The 7443-nt window shown below is 41.8% G+C and overlaps 1 protein-coding gene and 1 long non-coding RNA gene across 3 annotated transcripts in view; one reads left to right on the top strand and one right to left on the bottom strand.

The window, feature by feature from the left end:
- thsd7aa (thrombospondin, type I, domain containing 7Aa) overlaps positions 1-7443 on the top strand; it is a 143087-nt gene that overhangs the window by 13107 nt on the left and 122537 nt on the right. The gene's annotated exons all lie outside the window — the stretch shown is intronic.
- On the bottom strand, positions 3642-5420 carry LOC119503406. The gene is made up of 3 exons (XR_005210310.1): positions 5391-5420; positions 4116-4229; positions 3642-4002 (listed from the first exon to the last, which is right to left on the bottom strand). It is a non-coding gene; the product is annotated as an uncharacterized LOC119503406 (long non-coding RNA).

Below are 7443 nucleotides of genomic sequence, written 5' to 3'. Positions count from 1 at the left end.
CTGACACTAGCAGAGTATTAACACAATCACACGTCTGAAGAGCGGCCGACAGGGTCTGCTGTTTCTTTCCCTTTGAAACCAAAAGTCAACATTGCCGCTGCGCTTGTTACGTAACGTTTCATAAGAAAGTCTGCTCAGAGCGCCTGCTATTTACTTACAGTAGTTGCGTTGTTACGTTATTATTTGAACACAAACCATGATCCACGTGTTGTTGACAGATAAACTAGAGTTATTCAGCTGCAGCAGATTTAGAGACTGCAGCAACCAAAGAAACCTGAGCTCAGTGAACTGTTTGGTGATTTTCATCTCCACTTAAAAGCGATGGCATATCTCCATCGCTTCGTTCGCTAAAGGACGCGGGCACCGACAGAGATTTCATGGTGAATTCAGGTGTACTTCGTAAACGCTGTTGTTGTAAAGTGCCCTCCTGCTATCTAGTGGATTTTCTTTATGTTATTTAACAGCTTGTTCCCCAATTGACCAATAGTATCAACTGTGAAATACGTTATTGTTATTACATATTAAATACATTATTTAAATATGGCCTTAGTGTGGTACATTACTAAAAAATAGCACACTTTTGTACTATTGTATGTGTACTTTTTCTCAAATTGAGCTGCCCATGGATGCAAAATGAATTTCAGTGCAAACTGACAATAAAGTTGTATCATATCGTATCGTATCGTATCGTATCATATCGTATCATATTGTATCGTATCGTATTGTATCGTATCGTATCATATCATATTGTATCGTATCATATTTTATCATATCATATCGTATCGTATTGTATCGTATCGTATCGTATTGTATCGTATCGTATTGTATTGTATCGTATCATATTGTATCGTATCGTATCGTATTTTATCGTATCATATTGTATCGTATCGTATTGTATCGTATCGTATCGTATTGTATCGTATCATATTGTATCGCATCGTATTGTATCGTATCGTATCATATTGTATCGTATCGTATTGTATCGTATCGTATCGTATCGTATCGTATCGTATCGTACTTGTTGCCATGTAGCCTCTCTTTTTAAAGAACAATTTCAAAGTGTAAATGACAGTTGTCAGCACATAAAACCAATGATCTGTTGGTCTTTACATATCAAGACTCCATAATCTAACAATGGCATGTTTAAATCGGATCGTGATCTTAAAATCTAAAGTCAAACCGAATCGTGACACCCCCGTAGTCTTCACCATACAACGGCTGCTAACTACCAAACAGACCTAATTATGAACAGACAGAGAGAGAATGGAGGCATGTGGAGCGAGTGGTGGTGGACCAGAGGAAGAGCTGTTGAATGCCAGACAACTGTTGTTGGGGGGGGGTATGCAACCAGTGGTCCAGAACAATAGCAGTCCAACTAACCACATTACAGTGATTAGCAATGTCTTCCTGCTCTCAGATAAACCCTCGTTTCTTAGGATTGGCCTAAGCAGCATAAAGAGCTTTTCAACCGGCTTCTTCCTCTCCATGCCGTCCTCTATAAGAGCTCACCTCCAGCTAACCCTATCTACTAAATAGATCTAGTGCATCTGCTCATACAAATTACAAATACAAAACAACGTTGAAAACGTTTCAGGTGCTAAAGGGACTCTCTGTAGTTGGTGGTAGTCATGGTTAATTGGTGGTAGTCATGGTTAGTTGGTGGTAGTCATGGTTAGTTGGTGGTAGTCATTGTTAGTTGTTGGTAGTCATGGTTAGTTGTTGGTAGTCATGGTTAGTTGGTGGTAGTCATGGTTAGTTGGTGGTAGTCATTGTTAGTTGTTGGTAGTCATGATTAGTTGGTGGTAGTTATGGTTAGTTGGTGGTAGTTATGGTTAGTTGTTGGTAGTCGTGGTTAGTTGGTAGGAGATACAGATAGAGGTCTCAAGGTGTCAAAGTTAGAGACGATCTCTATCAACCATACACCCAGAAGAGGATACTGGTCACCTTTGTCTGTTGGACAGTTTGTGATTTTATTGTGCGTTTGTGTTGTCAGCTGAAGTGTCTCTCTCATGCAGAGAAGTGTCTAACACCATAATTTAATTTGGGTTAATAGAGGATATCCACAGCGTCTTAGTTAGAGGTAATGGGGCTCAGCCACCTGATGTAAAGACTCTGATGATGGAGTCGTGCAATAGTGGCCATCAGACTTGGACATGCTATATTACTCTGAATAGTATCTCTACACACTGAGGCTGAGCTGGCTCACACACACACACGCACACACACACACACACACACACACACACACACACACACACACACACACACACACACACAACACACACACACGCACACACTGATGAGGTGGGTAGGACTATTTTAGTTGTGTGTGATGTGTTATAAATAGACAAAGAGCTGACACAAGCACAGAATCACCTCTGGCAGTCAGAACTGTGCAGCTAGACGAGTACGAAGTACGATGGAGCACAAACACAGAGAAAGAGTGAGAGAGAAATAAGAAATAAAATGATTTTAATGCTCACAGTAATTAATATAATTAATATAATTAATTAATTAATCCTTTATTGAACCACTGACCATAGCACTATCTTTAGGCTGCTGTCACACCTAACCCCTTTGGTTCGGTTCAAACTAACTCAGGTCCGTTTGCCCGGTTAGTATAATATATATAAACTGGAAAAACAAAGTTGGCAAACTTGTGTTTGGTGGATTATTTCTCAGTTGTATCAATGCTAATGGTCATTGTATTTTACATCGTTGGAAAGCCTGTTTATTTACCTTCACAATGATGTCACACTTGTAGGGATCATGTATTTGTGGGATGAGCAGCACAGCTGATTATGTGGGGTGCGCCCAAGAAAAATGTTCCAAAATGCTCCGTCAATGGTAAACAGTGTATTCTCCTGTTGGTATTGACTCTTGTTTTGAGTTGTTTGGTGGATTAGATGATTGAACTCTCTATCAGTAACAAGGAACAAACAAGACATATTGGCAATTTTACACTTTATTCATTGAATCCACCGTCAGGAGCCTCAGTAGCGGTGGAAGATCCATACGCAGCCACAACAGCCTGGCACCTCCTCCTCATGCTGGTCACCAACCTGGTCACACGTTGCTGTGGGATGGCGTTCCATTCCTCAACCAGGATTGGTTGCAGGTCAGCCAGCGTGGTTGTGTTGGTCACTCTAACACGTACAGCACGCCCAAGTGTTGAATTGGGTTAAGGTCTGGACTCTTGGCAGGCCGTTCCATTCTCTCTCCTCCCACATTGTGGAGGTAGTCTGTGATAACCCTGGCTCTGTGGGGGGGGGGGCGTTGTTTCTTGGAGGATGAAGTTAGGTCCCAGATTGTGGAGATATGGGATCACCACTGGCTGCAGAATCTCATCCTGATATCTCCCTGCATTGAGATGGCCTTCAATGATGACAAGCCTTGTTTTGCCAGTGAGGAAGAGTTGAGCCTGGCTCAACCTAGTCTCTCCTCCTCAGTCTGGTTCAACCTAGTCTCTCCTCCTCAGTCTGGTTCAACCTAGTCTCTCCTCCTCAGCCTGGTTCAACCTAGTCTCTCCTCTTCAGCCTGGTTCAACCTAGTCTCTCCTCAGTCTGGCTCAACCTAGTCTCTCCTCCTCAGTCTGGTTCAACCTAGTCTCTCCTCCTCAGTCTGGTTCAACCTAGTCTCTCCTCCTCAGCCTGGTTCAACCTAGTCTCTCCTCTTCAGCCTGGTTCAACCTAGTCTCTCCTCTTCAGCCTGGTTCAACCTAGTCTCTCCTCAGTCTGGTTCAACCTAGTCTCTCCTCTTCAGCCTGGTTCAACCTAGTCTCTCCTCCTCAGCCTGGTTCAACCTAGTCTCTCCTCTTCAGTCTGGTTCAACCTAGTCTCTCCTCCTCAGCCTGGTTCAACCTAGTCTCTCCTCTTCAGTCTGGTTCAACCTAGTCTCTCCTCTTCAGCCTGGTTCAACCTAGTCTCTCCTCTTCAGCCTGGTTCAACCTAGTCTCTCCTCAGCCTGGTTCAACCTAGTCTCTCCTCTTCAGCCTGGTTCAACCTAGTCTCTCCTCCTCAGCCTGGTTCAACCTAGTCTCTCCTCTTCAGCCTGGTTCAACCTAGTCTCTCCTCTTCAGCCTGGTTCAACCTAGTCTCTCCTCAGCCTGGTTCAACCTAGTCTCTCCTCCTCAGCCTGTCTTGTCCTTCGTGAAACCAATTAAGCCAGGATGAACTGACTAGACTAGGTCAAGGATCGCTTTCTCTCTTATCCGGGATATCTTTATTCTGCTTTTGTGAAATAGGCCCCAGGACAGTCAATTTTGTGCACAATGACTAATAATCATAATAATAATAATAATAATAATAATAATAATATGATTGTCAGATTGCTATTTGATCTACTGAGCACGTTCATACTCTCCAGGGCATGAACCCTTCTGATGACTGTTTTGAATCAAATTGAATTAAATTAAATTTAGTTGAGAGTGAAACAGAGAGACAGATGGAAATATTTCCTCTCTATTCCAGCAAACACCAAAGACTCTCCTGTAAATAGCAGCACTTTAACTGCAGTCATCACTGTATTATTCATCAGGTCTTAGAGGCAGCGGCTCCACGGAAGACACAAACACAGTCGTCCTCGTCGTCCTAATGAGGCCCCGAGGAGGCCGCTGAAGTCAAAACACAGCAAGTGAGCTTTCTGTTTCACGGTGGAAAGAGACACACTTACCCTTTAATAAATGATCCAGTAGTAAAACTAAGAGGAAGAGACTCACACTCCCTTCTGAATGAGAGGTTAAACTCAAGTCCCAAGTCATCGTATCAGATATGTAGTGCCACTGTGTGACAGCGGCGTCGGGGCTTAATGTCAAATTCACTGATAGTCCATCAGATCAACGGACTGAGATGAGAGGAAGACAGGAAGAAGATAGACTGATAACAGGAAGAAGATAGACTGATAACAGGAAGAAGATAGACTGATAACAGGAAGAACATAAACTGATAACAGGAAGAACATAAACTGATAACAGGAAGAAGATAGACTGATAACAGGAAGAAGATAGACTGATAACAGGAAGAAGATAGACTGATAACAGGAAGAACATAAACTGATAACAGGAAGAAGATAGACTGATAACAGGAAGAAGATAGGCTGATAACAGGAAGAAGATAGGCTGATAACAGGAAGAACATAGACTGATAACAGGAAGAAGATAGGCTGATAACAGGAAGAACATAGACTGATAACAGGAAGAAGATAGACTGATAACAGGAAGAAGATAGACTGATAACGGAGGTGGAGGAGGTTAATGAGAATCTTAATAGAGACATTTATGGTCATTGTGTTGTTAAAATTAATGACATTTTATAACATCTCATTGACTGCAAATCTTTTCATTCAGTCAATTAAAGCACAACTGTTTTATAGATATAGATATAGATATTCACCTTTCTCTGAGTACGATGGATCAACAACTCTCTGCATCCATCTCATCAAAAGGGATGGTCTTTTATATTGTTATGTTGCGCTCCGACCCCCCTAGACGGGGGCTGAACATAAATTGGGGGCATGTCGGTTCTTTTTCTTCGGGCTTGCAGAGCTCATTGATCGGTCAATAGTTTCTTTCTTGCTTTTGGTTGGCAGTTTTGTATTTGTGTGTGTGTGGGGGGGGGGGTAGGCCTACAGTACAAACATAGAATTTGAAATGTATGACGTCACGACAAGTCCCACCCTTGAAAAGTTGGACCGATGCACAAAAGCTGATTTGATTCTGAATGCAAGTTCTTTTGATATCTTTGTCCCTTTAAATGCACGTAAGGCAGAGATTAAAGGTCGACTCTCAGAGACGTCGGTGTAATATTTTTGACTGTTTTTATATTGAATGTAGATACTTTGACTTTGGATTCCTACATTGTTATTGATCTTATTTGTTATTATTAAGTTTTACTTAATCATATTTCATTATTATAATAAAAATATTACAGTTGGAGTCAAAATTAGTTATTTATTGATGTTATACTGTGACCAATGGTAGAATGAGATGATGCACAATGGTAGAATGAGATGATGCACAATGGTAGAATGTGATGATGCACAATGGTAGAATGAGATGATGCACAATGGTAGAATGAGATGATGCACAATGGTAGAATGTGATGATGCACAGAGTAGAATGTGATGATGCACAATGGTAGAATGAGATGATGCACAATGGTAGAATGAGATGATGCACAATGGTAGAATGTGATGATGCACAGGGTAGAATGAGATGATGCACAATGGTAGAATGAGATGATGCACAATGGTAGAATGAGATGATGCACAATGGTAGAATGAGATGATGCACAATGGTAGAATGTGATGATGCACAGGGTAGAATGTGATGATGCACAATGGTAGAATGAGATGATGCACAATGGTAGAATGAGATGATGCACAATGGTAGAATGTGATGATGCACAATGGTAGAATGTGATGATGCACAGGGTAGAATGTGATGATGCACAATGATAGAATGTGATGATGCACAGGGTAGATGTCATGGTTAAAGGCTCCATTGTGGTCACATCGCCTCCTGTAGTGGATATCAGGAGTAGTTTAAAGCCGGATTCCCTTTCAAGAGGTAGAAAACCCATTTGGCACACTTTGAGTATCACAGTGTGCCAAATGGAGAGTCCTCTTGGTCCTATCCTGACTAAAACCAATCTATGTGCTTTGTGTTATTTATATCTGCACAGTTTACTATCACAGTTTACTCAGGCAGAGTAACAGTCACAGTGTTACTGACACTGGGGATGAATTCTATGAGGTCTTACCTCTCCATAGAGACCCAGATCATGCAGATAGACCTGCTAGTTGTGGAGCTATTCTTGAGTTATTTTGGGTATGTCTGTCTAGGTGAACCACCTTCCAGCACCCTATAGGGCTGTAGAGGTTAAAGCAGCAGTTAAATTTATACACGTGTTTAATCACAGAGTGATCCGGCTCATCAAGTGTTCTGTTATAACCCGGTGGTCAGGGAGCTCTGCAGGGAGCTTCACTAGTCACCCAGTAAGGGTTAAATCAGTCACTATTGGCAAACTGTGCCTCTGACCTTGATTGATGGATAGAGACATTTCCTGACCGTGGTGATGTGATTACTGAGAGATCAGTCGAGTCATCATCCAGACCAGCAAGGACTGGTTCAAGTTCCCGTCTAATAATAAACCCTCAGAACGCACGAGGTCTGTGTTAATGAACGCAGCGAGATGATGACGCCATCACCACTTCATCTATAAAGGAGCATTAACTGGAACAATATGTGCAGAATAAAAAAGTGAGATAATTATTGATATCAGTGGGAACAAAGCTGAGAGCAAAATAAGCTTTACTCTTAATTTATTTCTCAGTCTCACGTTAGAAGTGAGATTAAAGCAAATTTCAGGCAGCAGCTCTGTTCCTCATTTGCTTTTATCACCTGAACACAACATTCAGTTTATAATGAGGATACAGATGGTGCTC

Source organism: Sebastes umbrosus, chromosome 15 (genome assembly GCF_015220745.1).
Source record: "Sebastes umbrosus isolate fSebUmb1 chromosome 15, fSebUmb1.pri, whole genome shotgun sequence".
Lineage (NCBI taxonomy): Eukaryota > Metazoa > Chordata > Actinopteri > Perciformes > Sebastidae > Sebastes > Sebastes umbrosus.
Note: the sequence above shows the minus strand (reverse complement) of the source record. Positions and strands in the feature narration are given on the sequence as shown.